The 19,538-nt window shown below is 39.7% G+C and overlaps 1 protein-coding gene and 1 non-coding gene across 3 annotated transcripts in view; both read right to left on the bottom strand.

The window, feature by feature from the left end:
* TIPIN (TIMELESS interacting protein) overlaps positions 1-19,538 on the bottom strand; it is a 759,992-nt gene that overhangs the window by 185,297 nt on the left and 555,157 nt on the right. The window lies entirely within an intron of this gene.
* On the bottom strand, positions 12,429-12,561 carry LOC122807358. The gene has a single exon (XR_006365664.1).

The raw sequence follows: 19,538 nt of genomic DNA, 5'->3' as shown, positions 1-19,538 counted from the left end.
AGTGTCTTGAGAACACACAGGTCAGATCGGATAGACAATGAATAGGATCTCTCTATTACAGCAAACCTTCACAAATTACATAAAATACGACTCACTTAAAAAATGTTACACAAGGTAACTTGCGAAAACTTTACTAAACTAATTTAATGAAAAAAATAAAATTAATTACAGCTGGGTAAATAATGCATTATGTAGCCACTTGTGCTTTCATTAGATCACTTGGCCCTTTCCCTCATTTTCTAACTTCAGTACATGTATAACTAAAGTTGGGAAGCTGGAGGGCTGGCTGAGGTAGGCTTGAACAGCTGATGTTCAGTTCACTTAACTCAAGGGGAGGGAGTGATTTTTTTCCTGCAGTAGGAGTCAATGAAGCAGGGTCAGGATTGCTCAATATTCTTGGTCACCTCCTCCAAAGATGGATTAACTGCATCATCAACTGAACCACCAAGTTGGTAGGACTGGTCAGGGCTGGGGGAGGGGGTGCAGACTCAATGACTGTCCAAAAGGATGAAACAAAAACAACTTTAGCACTCATGGAAAAAAAAACTGCAAAATCCACAAATCCCAATCAAATTTTTGCTTAAAAAAAACTTTTTGGCAGGGGAGGTTTGAGCTTTGCAAAACCAGCAACCAACCAGACAAAGAACGTGGGTAAAGCAATATGAAACCCATTTACTCTTACAGTAACCTTCCCCCGGAGGATGATTTTGAACAAAACCCGATACTTTTCTAGTGACAGGGCTTCTCAATCTACATTTTTTTTTTTTTGGAAAGGTTGGAATCCTAACTTCAAAGCTATATACAGCTGCTGCTGCGGCTCCTCAGAAATGTGTCATGGAACTGGTGTTAGAGCTGCATCTAATTTGCAGACTAAGGAAACAGTTTGAAGTAATCTGCAGCCCACATACTGAGAGTAATGTTTGTTTTCAGAGGTAGATGAACTAGCTGAGGTCCCTTTTCAGTTGACAAATTATGAAATCCATTCCTAACAAGTTATTTTAAAAATGAGCAAGCCAAAACAAAAACATTATAGCTTAAACAACTAGGTTGGCTTGAACTCCCCCACCAACTACAATTTAACCAACTCACTATAGCTCACAAAGCCCTACATCAACCCAATAGCACCCCAATTCTTTCCACCCTCATAATGCCATACAAGAGCCTGAAGAATCTACGCTCCTCAAACAAATTATTGATCCTCACTACCCTATCAAAAAACTCAGCTGGTGACTATTTTCTAACTCTGTGGGTAAAATATGGAATCTTTTACCACGTGACCTAACTGCTCAGACCTCTCTTCAACTATTTAAAACTAACCTAAGACTTTTCTTCACTAACCACTGGTTATGTTCTTGTACCAATCCTGATTAACTCTCTGACCTCACAGTATCGAATACTATCTTACATTTTTACTAAATACTAACCTTTATTACCAATTGACTTATCATGCTAGTCATGACTATTAGCCATGACTAACTTTGAAAACTTTTTAAAAATTTGTTATCTAAAGGATGTAACATCCTGCTAATGTCAGTTTTCTTTATTTGTATCTCAGATTTGATCTGTTTTTTTTATTATTTTATATGCTTGTATGCATGTATGTATTTGTATCTATGTATGTATTCTCGTATGTTTCTTAATATGTTTCTTCATATATCTTATAAGTTTTGTGGAGCTTTTCTCCCCGGGCCTCTACTGAAAATGGATATGTATCCAGTTAGACTAGCCCGGTCAACAAATGTAAAATAAATAGCTAGTTAATTAGAACATCTTGACAGTTACAGAGCTCCTGATGTCAATGGCATTTTATCACCTTTGTGTAAGCTGCACACTTCACTACTGTGCAGACTTCACAGAACGAAGTAAAGACTGGCTGAACGCAAGGCTTCTCAAGAACTGTTTCAAAAAAATAGAGTTAGAAGACACACCAGTATACTTTGTAAAATGTGATTTTTTCCGCTATACCAGAAAAACCGGAAGATCTAGACTGCACTAATTTTATAAAAGTGAAAATAAGCAACTAGACTGGCACAAGAGCAGGATTTGCTAAGTGAGAGGGAATCTTATGTATATGCTTCAAGTCTGGCCATCAAAAAGTACTCTAAACCTATATTAGTCAATATGGAATCATACAACCAGAAAAGGGTGCTCATTACAAATATGTGGCAGAAGAAACAAGTGTTATAAAGTGGGAAGACCAATGTGTGGAAAATGATTACCTGAAGTGGACTCAGTTTCCCAATTTTGTGAAAATAAGCCCACATAGAAACTTTGCCACTTCCACATGGAATGCTGCTAGCAAGCAGAGTCACTACCCCCCTTCCCTCAAGCATGGGAAGTGGTTTCTCAAATACATGCAAGAGAAATTGCATTTCCCCATGTGCTTCTCAATCACTTGCACCCCCCCCCCCCAGGAGAGCAAACAGGGTTACACCACTTGAACCCCAGCCCCACCTGGGTCCTCTGTGTTGGTGCTGTTAATCAAATCATGGTTGCCTGGAACACAGATAAGGCTCCATCCCACTGTGGCATGAAGCCAGGTGCAAGTGGAAACATTTATGGAAAATGTAGTTATGACAAGGTTAAAAGAAGATGAGGCTCAACAAGTAATACCTAAGAGAGGAAGAAATGAAACAAAGAGCAATGTATAATCAGGCAAGTCTCCAGGAACAGATTATTCCTGAGGAAAGTTGGAAGTCAGGAGGGAACAGAAGGCTTTAATAATACTGAAAGAAAGGGGGGAAGCTACCAACATCTTAGAAAAAAGTAATGATGCAATATTACTGAAACAGGGTGAAGACCCTTCAGATCCAGCTTCATACAAATCCATTTCAGTTTTAAACCTTAGTTATACAATGTTTATGACCGTATTATCCAACACAAAGGCAACAATGTTACCTAAAGTGATGAACCTGGATAAACATCCAGTTGTGGAGGGGAGGCAACATCTGACAACATGAAAACGATGATGATTCAGTGGAAGGTGCAGCGTAAAAAAAAAAGCCTCTGTTGGTGAGTTTTGATGCAAAGGAGGCCTTAGATGGACTCAGCTGGGATTTTAATACTTTGGCAATGGGTGGTATTTGCCTTCCCTTAACGGAAAATAGGGTTAATATGGAGAATACATATAGTATCAGAACCAAGAATTATAGTGGGAGGGTTCCTTCCTGGTAGGCTTTATTTGAATGGCGGAAGCAGAAGGGGATGTCTTCTTTCTCCCCTTGTTACTTTATATTCATAGCAGTTAGCAAAGAAAACAAGTTTATAAATTCAATTACATAATCAACATGGTAATCAAGAAAGGTTAGCTTTATTTGTAGCTGATATTTTGTACTTAAAATCCCGTGCTGTAGTGCATTTTGAGACATTTAAGTCTTTTGGGGATACAAAATAAGTGAAGATGAAACAAAAGGTATAGTGAAACTCTGAAGCCGTACAAAGTGGTTCAGCAATACCCACACTTACACTGGCATCAAATAAAGTATCTTGGTGTAAAACTTAAAAAGAATTCTGTTACAGCAGATAGGGATATGTGGGAAATAGAAGGCAATACAAAAATTAAGCTATTAGAAGTTCTCCCCATAGAACAAGAACAAGGTGTTTTAAGGTTACCTAATTTGAAATGGAACTTTACAGTTACCCAGATAAGGCTCAAACACATAATCCAAGCATTAGTTTTTAATCAAACATAAAAGTGACGATTATGCAATAGCGGGAGTGCTACAAATGGGACTTTCATCCAGAATCCTGTTTTCTCTAACAGACATACAGAATATCATGTTCAAATTATGAGAAAGTAATCTAAAAATTAAGCCAGACCACAATGAAGAAGATTTTACTAATAGGGATATCTACAAGTAGAGCTACATAAACTAGGCAAAAGGGGCTAGGCTAAAATTTACTGCAGGAAATTAGCAAAGGAAAGAAGGTATTGCAGTAATTAACCTGGGAGGGAAAGGTAGAGTAAGAGGACGCTAAACATTTTGGATGGCAGGTTAGAAAACTGCCTTCCACATCAGGGATTGACAACAATACAAGCAAATAAAAGATGCTGGGGGAGAGCTACATGAAATTACCAGCTCTGGTGGAGGTTTTAGTAGAGTATAGAACATGAGGTCAAAAAGGGTATTGCTATTAGGGTATATAAAGTACTGCATGATAACCTAAAGAATCAGAGGTTACAAGAGATTGGGAAAAAAGAGAACAGAAAGGCAAATAAAAGGAACAATGGGATGAAATCTGTATGACTCCCAAGTAACTAAAGTCCAAAGGGTTTAGGATTTTTAAATGGAAACATTTGCAATGTTATTTTGCACCATATGGATATGTGATGGGGAAGAGGGTCAATTTAAAACTTTTTTTTAATTGGGAATGCAACAAGTTTGGATATTTTAAAAATCTTCCACATACTTTGATAAACATGTTGGGGGAAAATGGTAGTAACTAAGGAAATAATTTTGAGCTGGGATATAGCATCTGAATTGCCTAAACATAGTACGGCATTAAGTTTAATGCTATTAGCTGACAAAAAAGCAATTACTAGAAAATGGAAATTAAAAAAAAAAAAAAATATATATATATATATATATATATATATATATATATATATATATATATATATATATATATATATAAATATATAAACTATATCAAAAGTTACGAATACAGCAAAAGTGGGATTTTTAGAAACTAGGGGCAGACTTCATAAAAATAAATGAAATTTGTGGGAAAATAATACTCAGGAGAAGTAAGGTTTAAGGGAAGGCAGGAACTAAGCAATTTATGTAATACTGAAGTGAACGAAAATCATTAAAAAGAAAAATCATACAGTGCACAATGATAATATTGGAAACATGGTACTGTTTGTTTTCTTTTCTATTTGAACTCATGTGGCAATTTAAAAGTGCGACTTGTGTCGTTACACTGGAAGGTGTTAATGAAAATTTTCGTAAGAGAAGTTTTACATATTCAGCTTTCTTAAATTAAAAACATCCACCCTAGTTGTTGCGCAACCGTTGGGGATGGTCTGCATCACCCCAATTCATACTGTAGGTCAGGCAACTTAGGAGAAAGGGAAGAAAACAGAGGATGGAAAACTCACGAGATGAATTGCTCTTTTAATGAGATTTTCCACAATGACTTGTTAGGTTTCTGAATATGGTACTTCAGTATGTGAAAGCTGTCACACAAAACAAGTCCAGTGAAGTATGAAATGAAGCAAGGCAAGAAATGTATTAAACAGAATTTGAATAGACAAACTATTAAACATTTATCTTCTGAATGAAAATATTTTGAGTTTTGTGTGGGCACAAATATGTATTATATGAAATTTTAAACATCCTTATTAAATTATCACTTGACACTTTTCTTTACATAGATTATATACAAAAGTTATTTTATTTGCAATCAGTCCAACGTTATATAAACTGCTGAATTCCTGTCTTCCCTTAAACCCCACGCTAGTCCACCTGAAGATTATTCTACATGCAATGTTCCCCCAATTTCCATTTACTTCTATGTAGTTCTTTCCCCTTTTCTAAAGATCCCTCTTCTATCTTTTGTCGCTTTTATAATATCCAGTACTCCAAATACATTTGGTCTAGACTCAGGTATCCATTTTCTAGAAATTGCTTTATTAGCAGTGAACATACTTAAACGTAATAAGGCCTTAACATGTCTGGGTAATTCCTGTGTCCAAGCTCAAAAAAAATATTGCTAGTTACAGCCATTTGCTCAACCAGTATTTCTGATAGAATACTCTACAGGAATTTTTAAAATTAGACAGCTCATTACATTCTCAAAACACATCCTTCTTCTCAATCACACCTCTGACATAGGTTCTCTACCTGAGGAAAAATTCTTCAGACTGGGGTACAAAAATACCTATACTTACCTGCAGTCATCCCTACTGGCAAACATTTCCTTTCTCCATTCCTATGTTGACTCACTTTCTAGAATACTTTCTGCTACTTTATGAATATATCATCTCTGTATGGTTACTCTACTTGAGGATCTGCATCCAAAATCCCACACACACTATCAACCCCCCCACTCCGCTGCATCATCCCTTTCCATTTTGAATTATAACCTTATTCCACTTAACCCTTGCCGTCTTTCTGCCTCCCAAATAAACTCCAACTCTATTATTGTCGACTTCTCCTCTGGTTGATAGAAATATGTCTGAGCTGTATATAAGGGTCTAAAAACATTTTCACTGCTTGAATTTTACTGTATATACCCAAAAGCAAGAGCTTCTCCGTTTTTCAGTTTTTGCATTTTTTTAAGCCTCTTTCCACATATCCTTATCTACCACAACAGAAGCCTTTTTAATCCATAACTATCAGAGTCATTCAGAAGATAATTAGTAGGATCTATAAACAGTGCACGATAACTTGAGAATCAGAGGAGGTTAGAAAAATACTGGGAAGAGCTAGACTGAAAGCACTTTAAGCAGAAGAAAAAAAAAGAGGTAACTGGGAAATATATTTTGGGAGTGTAATGAGTTGGCAGATTTTTAAAATTCCATAACAGAGTACTCTGTCAGAAATACTGGGTGAGCAAATGTCTGCAACTAAGGAAATTATTCTTTTGAGTTGGGAAACGGGGGACTGAATTGCCTAGGGGACTGAATTGCCTAGACATAGTAAGGCCTTATTTAATTTAATTCTGTTGAGTGCCAAAAAGTAAAATAAAAGCAACTACTAGAAAATGGAAACACAAGTCTAAACCAACCACATCTGCAGTGCTGAATATTACAAAAGATAAATTGGAAGAAGGATATTTAGGAAACAGAAGGAGCAAATTACACAGATAAATTGAAACTGTGGGAGCAACACATGCAGAATAATGTTCAGGAAGAAGAGTAGGAGTGAGCAGGAATTCAGCAATTTATGTAATGTTGGACAGATGACGGTGGCAAAGACTGGAAAGGTATGTGATGTATAATGTATGCAAATGGAAAAATGTTATTAGGGTTTGCTTAGTTTTTTTTTACTGTTAATGTACATTTGGCCAAATCTTAGGTGATGCTATAATAAAAATGTTTAAAAAAAGTAAGGAAATCCTGCATGAAGAACTTCACATGTTCCACAGGAAGACTGTATAATTTTATACTGATGTTTACAGCATAAACCTGATGATTCCCATATTTTCAAACATGCAAGGTCAAAGGGAAATGGTTTACAAAACAATTATGGTAGGGTCCTAAAAAAGGTTGGTGCTCTAATGGTGCTGTGCTACAGTTAACTGAACTGGAAAAAAACTGCCAAATAATTTTGAAAATATAAATTATATTCTGACACTATTTATGCTACAAGGGAGCAACTATATATAGTGACTTCCAAATGGGACATATTAAGATCAATGAAAGAAACAGGCTACAGAAAGTCAGTAAAACCCAAAAAAGTCAGATGTTTGATAAAACAAATGAATACATTAATCAAGACTGTTCAGAGATTCATGTGATATAACAGAAGTAAATGGGATACATTACTGTGCACCTAAATCAAAAATGAAGTCTTGCCACAAAAACACACCACAGTAAAGAGGAGAAATCAAATGCCATCATTGAAGTATCTAATAATAACAGGTGTCACTGTTGAGTATAGAAAAGGTAACAGATCAACAAAAATACTCAGCACAGGCAGAAAAACTTAGCTATGCAGATAAATATAAGGGAAAAGTACCAAATAAGCAATTTACTGATGACCCAAAAAGTTTTATAGAGAACTTGAAAATGAGCCAAAAGGAATTAAAACACTGCCAAAAAAAGGAAACTACTACTTTGTGGAGAAATATCTATGAAGATCCTGTGAAACACGGATGCTAAATGGATAGTAGTAGTAAAAGAGTAAAAGGTTCAAATGGACAGGATATGAAATGGGATGAAGTTATGGCCAGAGTGATTGAAACAAAGTTAAGAAAAGCTCCCAACTGGAAAAACTCAGGCCCAGATGCAGTACCTAACTTATAGCTAAAAGTATTAACATCTTTACATAAAGATTTAGCCATGAGTAAGAACTATTTGTACGTGCACCCCGGACAGATACCAACCTGGTTAACAGGAAAAACAATGCTCTTACTAAAGAGTACACCAGCAAGCTATCCTAAAAACTATAGACCAATAACTTGCCTTCAGACGATGTATAAACTATACACTAGAATGGATGCCAACAGAGTTTATAGTCGCTTACAAGAAAACTCAATCATGGCAATAGAGCAGCTGTATAAAAGGGGGAAGAATCAAGTATGGCATGGACAAACTATAAAAAAAGCATCTAACAGTATCCCACATTCATGGATAAGAGTGCTTAAAAATGTGTAAGATACACCCTACTCTGATTGATTACATTAGTGACCATGAAAGTGGCAAACCACTCTGCAGGTAAGCCACAATAAAGAAATTATTATTCCAGGGATAAAAAATTCAAAGGGGGATATTCCAGGGTAACAGTCACCGCTGCTCTTTTGTCTTGCCCTTAACCCATTAAGCTGTCAACTTAACAGATTAGGTCATGGCTACAATCTGTCCTCCGGAAAACAAAAGTATAAAGAGTTTTCATCATCTTTTTATGGACGATTTAAAACTGTATAGTTCATCAGAGGAGGAACTGAAAGCACAACTGCAAGTAGTCAAAACTTTTTCAGAGGATGCAAGAATGTCATTTGGTCTTGATAAATGTGCAAAAGCAGCCTTTAAAGCAGGAAAGGCCACAGCACCAAGAAATCATCAGTTTGGGGTGGGACTGTGATATAAACTTAAGCAAGAGTGAGTGTATAACTATTTGGAAACTGAAGGACCAACAATAAAACATGAACAAATGTGAATAAAATTTAGTAAGGAACATTTTAGAGGACTAAAATTAATACTAAAGACAGCGTTGACATCTAGGAACAAAGGCCAAGCTATAAATCAATTTGCTGCTCTTGTCCTTAGTTTTGGAGTGAATGACTGGCCCCAAAAGCTGTTTGATCAGTTGGACAGGAAAACCAAGGAGGATGCTTCATGCTTGCAAAATGATTTATAAAAATCAATGTATACCAAGATGATATATTCCCCGTTCTGAAGGAGGTATGGGCCTCCTCTAAACTAATTACATGTATAGATCTGCAATCGCAGACCTGCATACATATTTACTGACCTGACAAGACCAAAACACAGTGAAAATTTTAAAACATGAGGAGAATAAATCTAAGATGACTTCCCTGCTTAGTTCAGGAGAAGCTTATCAGTGTCGAGCTGGAATGGAAATCAAACCAGAAATAGATAAAAATCAGACAGCAACCGAATGTGCCAAAAAAAACAAAAGAATGTAAGGTGAAGGATCAGATGAGAAGGGAAGAAATGTGGAAAATGCATAAATATAGTTGCAAGTACAGAAAACTCTTGGAACAACCTCATGTTGATCACGATCGAATGCAGGAATGGTTAGAGAGATGAATTTAAACCAAAATAAGAAAGGTCAATATTGGCAGCTCCAAATAGTGGTCTACATACACGCTGGTTTACAAAGTCCATTGAACATGTGGGATAAACAGACAAATGAAGGTTTTGTAAAACAGAATTGGAAACAGTGATCCATCTTGTTGCTGACTGTGATATACTAATGGCAGAAGGACTATATACTGAAAGGCATACTAATGTGGCAAGACTGTTGAATTGGGAATTGTGCAAACACTAATACTGAAGTAGCTGAAAAACACTGGAAACACGAGCCACAAAGCATTACAGAAAATGATAAAGTTTGTATCACATGGAGTCACCCATTACTAACAGTTCAAAAATAGATGCGAGAAAACCAGATATAGTAGTCCATGAAAAGACCAAGTAGCATTGATCATTGAAATTGCTACATCCAGTGACTAGTGTCTTACGCACAGAAAAACATAAGTCATAAAACACTATAACTTGCAAGCAGAAATGAGGGCAATGTGGAAGAATACACAGTTCCAACAGTAGTAGGATCAACAGGTCTTATAAAGAATTTAAAATCTTACTAGCTATGTTATGAGAGGAAGCCGCGGTGGTACAGCGGTAGCGTTGTTGCCTCACAGCAAGAGGTTCTCCTGTTCGATTCTCGGCTGGAGTGCCTTCTGTGTGGAGTCTGCATGCCCTCCTAAAGACGTGTGTGAATGGGCGTGCCTTCGCTGAAGGTTGGGCTGGCAACTCAGCACCATAAAAAAAAATCTACTGCCAATCATTAGCAGACCGGAGTTCTGCTGTGGCAACCCCTAACCAGAAAAAGCTGAAAAGACAAAACTTAGATATGTTACGATATATGAGTACATTGCAGATGCTGTGAAGAGCACTTCCGACTAATATCAAAGATTGAAACAATATTAATTTCATGATCTTTAACCATATTTTGACGTAGGAATGGGGGCCATTCCCTTCATGGTATCAGAAACATAAAAGACTAAGAAATTAAAAAAAAAGACAGGGGCCATATTTGCCTGTGTTAACAGCAGTACTCCAGTGGAGGCTAAGACCATATGAGGGTGAAGGATTCTCCATCTTATTTACAAAAGGCAGAAGCAAATTACTACAACAGTTGTCAAAAATATGCACAGGCAATAAATAGCAATATACATTGCGTAAACTATGAAAATACTAGATATGATGATGCAGAATAGACAAGTGACAAAACTAGTGGGCACTCAAGTTAAACAGCTTGGTACATCTAGGTCTTCAAGATGTACCTGAAATGAAACCAAATTAAAGTACAGACAATGCGGAATATTGCACAGACTAGTATACAATGTTCATTACAGGACAGAAGTTAACAGCCGTCAGTCATCTGACTGGCAAGGTTAGTTATCAGTTGCACTATTTTAATTTTCTTTCCAGATTCCATAACGGATATGTTCTGCATTTACTAATACAAGACAGTATTTTGAGTTCTGTACATACCATTTTTATTCCAACACAATCCATGCACAAGCCCAACCTCATTTATTGTGTGAACTATACAAGTTCAAGTGGTTATAGTTTTGCTTTCATACAGTTCCTGAATGATTAATCAGGTACAATACTACTAATTCTTGTGCTTTCTGACTAAAACTTGACACCCATATGCCCCAAACATCAACTAGTTATTTCTATGTCATAACCTGCTTAAAGTAACAATGCACCTGAAGCTAAAAAGGATGAATAAAGACCGGTCTCCATTTGTGGCAGCAAATATAATATACACGCTTGACCATTTAGACACTGTTAAAGAAATAAAACATTCATGATGAGGTCAAAGAAAATCACCTTTTTCATTTTGTCAGAATGCACAGCAATCAGTGCACCTTCTCACCCCAATGGTGTACAGCAATTAATGGATATTAATGCACCATCTGTAGCATAAAGGCAACAGGAGATAATGTGTACATGGCAAAATTTATAATGGAATGATCAAGGTCCCATGGCACTTAATCAAAAAGGGGAGGAGAATTTCCCAAACATCCTGGCCAAATTTCTAGTCCGTATAACTATAACCCCAGGTCTCACCGGAAAAAACATACCTTTGGCTGGTGGGATCAAGAATTTAATATATAAATAAATACATAAATAAAAAGGATCAAAGCAAAGGACTCCCAAATGGCATATACCTTATGACCCAGAGAAGTCCTTGGGTATGGAGATTTTGAACAAAATCAAAATTTCAAGTAATGATGAAAAGAACTAAATTTGCTTTAAAGTGAATCAAGGTGCGTTCTTTGAGAAGACATCACATTCAATAAAATGGCTAAACAAAAAGGACTGAATTGATGAAGTCAGGGCACAAATATCTCTTGTAAAAGAAGATCTACTGCATACACCACATTCTAGAGCAGATGCAGATTTCACACAGTGTGGTGTTGCAAATACTTTACATATGGCCAAATTTAAAAAAAATTCATAGAAATACTCGTGTATGTCAACTACATGATGCATTAACCACATATATATATATATCTATATATCTATATATCTATATATATCTATATCTATATATATATATATATATACACACACACAAATATACGCACAACACACACACACACACACATATATATATATATATATATACACACACACACACACACACACACACACACACACACACACACACACTTTTTTTTTCACTGTATGTTGAGAATAAATTGTATGTTGAGAATAAATCCAAGATTTTCAGAGAATGGGGCATCACAACAGATGCAATCCTACTAAAATTGAGAATGTTTCAGAAATACTTCCATAAAAAATAAAATGGTAAAAAGCAGCACCAAGGAATCTGCAGGACCGCATCCAGTAAGCCATCCAATATAGAAATCTTCTGAAAGATGTTAAACATGGAAAAGGAATATCCCATGAGTTATGAGAAAGTCTTATCAAGAGTTGTAAAGTAATGCAGATGGACCAACAAGCAAAAATAGATCATGTGCAGGTTGAAATGTATAGAAATGTATGGAGCATTTGCACAACACCCACTATCTTTGTTGGATGCTGTCGGCATACACCACCTATTTTACTCTATGTGACTGGCTAAGGCTGTAATGACATTAAGTCAAACAACCATTACCGTGTCCAATCACAACACAACTTTTTATAGATATTTCAAATGAACACAACTCACTAAGCCACTGGTCTGAAAGCTGACAAGTATCTCACTGTTCACATAAACCATTATAACAACCAATAAGCCAGTTGGTTATTTGCTACACGTACTACTTGCTATACATACATATGTCAACACTGGATGCTTGATGGCCTAGTGTACAGTTTAGAATTTGTACTAAACCTGCTCTCCCCCTTCAACAAAAAACAAGCACAGAAAATCAATGTTCAACAACAATGATGAAAGTATAGTACTGAGGTACTTACTGTAAAGATAACTCCCTCCAGTATCGGTTGAACTATGAGGGGTACCCTTCCTTTGTGGGTCCACAATAAGGTTAAGCCCCTCTTCCACTCCAAGCAATTACTCTGCAATGCACAGACCCTACACAGGTGCAACTCATATCATCATGCACTGCACTGAGTGCACTATCCCCAGAGACAAATACTTTGCCCTCAAACTGAATAAGCACATTTTCTGCAAAAGAAACAAATTATTTGACACGTCCACTATTTACAAATGACACAAACTTATGTAGCTGCTTTACTTAACAGGAATTATTAGCGACTGAATGGAAGAACCTTCCAAGCACAGGGAGGCAGAGGGTTCAAATGCCTTTTTTTTTTTAAAACACCTTTATTAATTCATCACAAGGCATACACAAACATACATTCACAGAAAAATAAAACAAACCATTTTAATATTCTTCCATTTAAATACAATATGTATCACATACATTTTATTTTCTTTGCTACAATCAATCCAACTTTACAAAAAATGCTGAATACATGACTTCGTTTAAACCTCACTCCTCCTGAACATTATTGTACATGTTTGTCTTTCGGCTTTTCCCGGTAAGGGGCCGCCACAGCGGAACTCCGGTCCGCTAATGACTGGCAGTAGATTTTTATGAAACGCCGAGGTGCCAGATCGACGCCCAACCTTCAACGAAGGCACGCCCATTTACACACGCTTGTCTTTCGAACGCTACCCAACCGTGGGGAGGAAATGCAGACTCCACACAGAAGGCACTCCCCAAGCCCAGCCGAGAATCGAACAGGAGAACCTCTTGCTGAGGTAACAATGCTACCGCTGTACCACCGCGGCATTGTTCTCAATTTCCATTTACTTCTATGTGATTTGCTCCATCCCTTTTCTAAAGATCCCTCTTCCAGTTCTTTTCATCTCTTTTTAATACTCAATATGCCAAATATAGTTGGTGTAAACGGATTTCCATTCAGATACTGTATCCCAGATGAAAATAATCATTTCCTTACAGTCATTTGCTCACCCAATACTTCTGACAAAGCACTCTGCAGGGAATTTTTAAAATCTACCAAATCATTACACACCTAAAGAAAATACAGTTGTGTACACTTCCCATAAATGTAGATGTTAGAGTGTATTCACTGTTGCAGTCATCACACTTGGGTTATCCTTGAAGGGGCAGCTCTCAGTCGGCCCAAATATCAGAGGCTTAGTATTTTTGCGTCGGTTGCTGTTGCTTCAGGACTTCCATCAGGTTGCCAGGGGTATAAAAACAGGCAGCCGACGGCATTACATCAGTTTTTCTTGTCCAAAATGTCAGGAGACAGAGAGAGAGAGAGAGAGAGAGAGAGAGAGAGACAGAGAGAGAGAGAGACAGAGAGAGAGAGAGAGAGAGAGAGAGAGAGAGAGAGAGAGAGACAGAGAGAGAGAGAGAGAGACAGAGAGAGAGAGAGAGAGAGAGAGAGAGAGACAGAGAGAGAGAGAGAGAGACAGAGAGAGAGAGAGAGACAGAGAGAGAGAGAGACAGAGAGAGAGAGAGAGAGAGAGAGAGAGAGAGAGAGAGAGAGAGAGAGAGACAGAGAGAGAGAGAGAGAGAGAGAGAGAGAGAGAGAGAGAGAGAGAGAGAGAGAGAGAGAGAGAGAGAGAGAGAGACAGAGAGAGAGAGAGAGAGAGAGAGAGAGAGAGAGAGAGAGAGAGAGAGAGAGAGAGACAGAGAGAGAGAGAGAGAGAGAGAGAGAGAGAGACAGAGAGAGAGAGAGAGAGAGAGAGAGAGAGAGAGAGAGACAGAGAGAGAGAGAGACAGAGAGAGAGAGAGAGAGAGAGACAGAGAGAGAGAGAGAGAGAGAGAGAGAGAGAGAGAGAGACAGAGAGAGAGAGAGAGAGAGAGAGACAGAGAGAGAGAGACAGAGAGAGAGAGACAGAGAGAGAGAGACAGAGAGAGAGAGAGAGAGAGAGAGAGAGACAGAGAGAGAGACAGAGAGAGAGACAGAGAGAGAGAGAGAGAGAGAGAGACAGAGAGAGAGAGAGAGAGAGAGACAGAGAGAGAGAGAGACAGAGAGAGAGAGAGAGAGAGAGAGAGAGAGAGAGAGAGAGAGAGAGAGAGAGAGAGAGAGAGAGAGAGAGAGAGAGAGAGAGAGAGAGAGAGAGAGAGAGAGAGAGAGAGAGAGAGAGAGAGACAGAGAGAGAGAGAGAGAGAGAGAGAGAGAGAGAGAGAGACAGAGAGACAGAGAGAGAGAGAGACAGAGAGAGAGAGACAGAGAGAGAGACAGAGAGAGAGAGAGAGAGAGAGAGACAGAGAGAGAGAGAGAGAGAGAGACAAGGGGGCTGGAGGGTGGGAAATCAGGACTGCAACAGTGAATACACTCGAACATTTACATTTATGGTAAGTGTACACAACTGTACTATGTTCTCCGTGTTTCAGTCATCACACTTGGGTTGATTCCCAAAGCTGAAGAATGGGTGGAGGCAGTCAAGAAGAGTTTGGGCTGGCTAGTATGCCCTGTAGGACTGCTGTTGCAAAGCCCACCCTGGATTTGGAAAAGATAGGCAGGTGGTAATGCTTGGTGAAGGTATGAACAGAAATCCAAGTAGCAGCTTCCAAAATGTCCCTGGTAGGGACTCCTCAGAGAAAGGTTGCAGAAGTTGAAGTTGCTCTAGTGGAATGCTTTCTGACGCCCCTGCGGAGGTGGTTTCCCTTGGTGTTTGTAACAAAAATGGATACAGTGTGCTATCCATTTGGAGAGGATTTCTTTTGATATGGCCTTGCCCTCTGCCCCTGGTGCAAAGCTGACTAGTAACTGGTCAGATTTCCTGAAGGGATTAGTCCTATCCGGGCAGAATCTGAGCTGTCTGTGCACATCTAAGGAGTGCAGGATCCTTTCCCCCTTATTTTGAGAATTAGGGGAAAAGGTGGGCAAATGGATAGATTGATTGAGAGAGACACTGGGCACCACTTTAGGCATAAAAGTAGGGTTAGTCCTGATGGAGACCCTGTTAGCATGAAAAATAATGAAGGGTTAGTGCTTGTAGCTCAGACACTCTTCTAGCTGAAGTGGTGGCCAGAAACAAGGCTGCTTTCCGAGAGAGGAGTTTTAACTCTGCTGCAGGCTCAAAGGGGTAAGTGTGGGTTTTTCCAACACAAAATTAAGGTCCCAAGCAGGGATGGGGGTTCTTCTTGGTGACCTTAAGTTGTTAGCCCCTCTCAGGAACTGTTTGATGAGAGGGTGAGAGAAGAGGTGGCTCAGTGCTGTAATGAGCAGAGATGGCAGAGGCATGGATCTTAATGGAAGAGAAAGATAGGCCTTCTGTGGAGTAGATCTGCTAGGTAATCCAGGATGAGATGTAAGAAGGGCTGTGCTGTATCCGCTCCTTTAGAGTGAATCCAGGAACAGTACCTTTTCCACTTATCAACATAGGATTTCCTTGTACTGGGTCGTCTGGCTTCACGTAGGACATCAAGTATCTGCTTGCTTAGGCTGGCCACTGGAGGAGAATTCAAGGAATAAGCCAGGCTGCAAGGTTTAGGGTTTGCAATTGTAGATGCAAGATCTGTCCCTCCTGCTGAGTTAGCAGGGTTGGGATCGGAGGTAGGTGCCATGGTGGCACCAGTGACCAACTACACAGTAGTGGGTACCAGTGTTGGCGTGGCCAGTCTGGAGCAATCAGGATTGCTCTTGGTCTTTCCTGCCTTATCTTGAGTAGTACACTTGTAAGAAGAGGGAGAGGGGGGAAATACATAGATTGAGATGTTTGCCCTCTGGAAGGATAGAGCATCCACTTTTTTAGGCCTTGCTGTGAGGTAACCTGGTGCAGAATTTGCTGAGCTGGTGATTATTGTGGGAGGCAAAGAGGTCCACATTTGGGGTGCCCAATTTCTGGGTTACAAGGTTGAAGGTGCTGTGGTCTAGCTGCCACTCTTGTGAGTCTAGGAGGTTTCTGCTCAAGTTGTCTGCCAGAGTGTTTTGGGAGCCTGGCAGGAATTATACTTGTAGATTAATTTGCATGGCTGAAGCAGTGTGCCAAAGGGTCATGGCGAGCCTGCAGAGTGGATAAGAGTGAGTTCTTCCCTGCTTGTTAATGTACCACATTCACTGTGGTGTTGTCTGTTTAGATTTGTAGAGGCCCCAGGGAGAGTAGGGGTTTGAAAGCTGTCAAAAGTGTGCTCAACAGCTAGCATCTCTTTTTGGTTGATTTGTGGATGTATTTGATTTGAGCTCTAATAGACCTGAATGCACCTGCCGTAAAGGTGTGCACCCCGGGCATGATCTGATTCGCCTGTGGGTAGGGTCTGGGCGGCGTGGGGTTGTGAGAAGGGAAGTCCCTTGTTGTGGTTGCATGTTGCTGCCCACCAAAGAAAATCCTTCCTTAGACAGGGCATCATAGGTATGATAGTTTCCAGGTCTGGACAGTGTTGACACCAAAGGCTTTTTAGGTACCATTGAAGTTTCCTCATATGCAGTCTGGTATATGGAATGAGTAGAATGCAGGATGCCATGAATCCTACAGCTTGCAGGAATTTCCTTGCGGATAACTGGGTTCTGGTGGCTAGTTGAGAGAAGTAGCCTGTCAGACAAGCTTGTTTTTCTGGAGTAAGGAATGCCATCTGGGAAGCTGTGTCCAGTCTTGCTCTTGCTCCCAGGAATACAATTTTTTTGAGTGGGTACTAATTTGGATTTCTTTTCGTTTATAGTGTACCACAGGGAGGTCAGTAGGTGCTTTACAAAGGTTAAGTGCTGTAACAGCTTTTCCTGACAGTCTGCCTGAATCAGTCTACTTAGTAGGAGTAAATTTGTACATTCCTTTGTCTGCAAAAAGCAATGGCTGGAGCCAGGCATTTTGTGAAAACTCTGGGAGCAGTGGATAAGCTAAAGGGAAGCGCAGAGAACTGAAAGTGCATAGAATCCGCTCTGAAACGTAGATATTTCCTGCAGGAATCCCTGACTGGGTTGTGTAGATAGGCCTCTTTTAGGTCTAGGGTGGCTAACCAAGCATCCTTGGATAGCATAGGAAGAGGTTGCTGGAGGGTGAGCATTTTGAATTTTGGTATCACCAGGGAGGCGTTTAGAATTGACAGATCGAGGATTGGGTGCCAGGTGCCCTCTTTTCTGGGTACCAGGAAAAGCCTGGAATAGAAACCTTGGCCTATCTAGTCTGCAGGAACAGGCTGTATTGCCCTCATAGAGAGCAGGGAATGGACTTGGTTTTGTGCCTCTGCCCACTGGTTTGGAGGAAGATCTGGTAACCCTTTTGGGGCAGGTAGTGTGTGGAAATAAAATTTGTATCCCTGGGACACTATGTTGAGAACCCATCCGTTGTTGGTGATAGAGGCCCAGTTTTTGGCATGGGAGGAGAGGTTTCCTCCTAGGGGCACAAGCAGGTGGGCAGAGGTAAGGGGTGGAGGTGTAAAGTCATTGTGAGTTCTTTCCATAAGGGGGGTGGCTTAGCACTCCCTGTTTTTGAAGTGGAGAAACTCCATCGCTTAGATCTTTGCATTCCCTGGGACTACTGTCTGGGGGGTCTGCTTTCCCTAGGTCTTGTCTGAACTGGTCTTGAGGGGGCTGGAAAAGACCAGTGCTTGGAGAGGCAATGCCTACTGAACCTCAGAGGCTGGACCTGCAAGAAGTCTTTAACTGTATGCATAGATTTAACTTTTTCTTCCATCTTTTTTAAGACCTCTTCTGCCTTGGTGCCAAACAAATTGTCTTTGTTCAATGGTGCGTCCAATAGTTTAGATTTGACATGGTCTGGCAAGGTCTGTTCCTTAAGCCAAGTATGTCTTCTAAGTACAGAACCTGGGACTGCTGCCCTACAAGATGCTGTGATGACGTCAAAGCCACATTGCATGGTGTGTCTAGTAACCTGGCTTGCAGAATGCATAAGCTCCTGTAATTCTTTATTTTTTGCACAAGCAGGAAAAGTAGATATTGTTAAGGAGTTCCACAGTATGTTGCTGGTAATTCAGTATGTGGAACTGATAATTTAGTGCTCTAATGGCAAAAGTTGCAGAGGTGTATACTTTTTTAACCCCATCTGTCTAAAGCTTGGGAATCCCTGTCCAAGGTGGTGGGATTCTTAGCTTGGGCTGCTTTTATTCCTTTAGGTCCTTGGGAGATTAATCGCAGTAGGATTCCTGAAAAAAAATTTGAGAGTCAGGGACTAGCTGTCAGGCTTCCTGGGAGCAGGAGGAAGGGTGTCAGGAGTTAAACTGGATTCCATAAAAACATCATCCAACATCATCCAGGACAGGAGGAATGGCTAAATGTCTGTGCTGTGGTAAATCTAACAATTCCCCCGAGTTTCTTTTTGGACTGAGGATAGTCCTGACACTCCCATTGGGAATGCTCTCTTACAGTATTGCAGGGCTTCACAAATGAAAAATCCTCTGGAGGAGAGACAGAAGGAATTTCAACTCTGCATTTACAGCAGGCTCAAAAGGAGGTAGAGTGAGTTTTTCCAATACAAAGTTGAGGTGCCCAGGCTGGAGTAGGGGCTCTCCTGGGTGGTCTTGTTTGTGGCCCCCCTGAGGAACTGTTTCAGCAGTGGATGGGAGAAGAGGGGTGGTTCTGTGTTGTAATGAGCTGAAATGGCTGAGGCATGAATTTTGATGGAGGACAAGGAAAGGCCCTTGGGCAGCATCTCAGTTAAGTATTGAAGAATCCGAGGACCTGTTTTAGGTAAATTGAGTGT

This window comes from Protopterus annectens, chromosome 7.part0 (genome assembly GCF_019279795.1).
Source record: "Protopterus annectens isolate FY-2018-M chromosome 7.part0, PAN1.0, whole genome shotgun sequence".
In the NCBI taxonomy this organism is placed as follows: domain Eukaryota; kingdom Metazoa; phylum Chordata; order Ceratodontiformes; family Protopteridae; genus Protopterus; species Protopterus annectens.
This window is presented reverse-complemented; position numbering and strand designations above follow the sequence as displayed.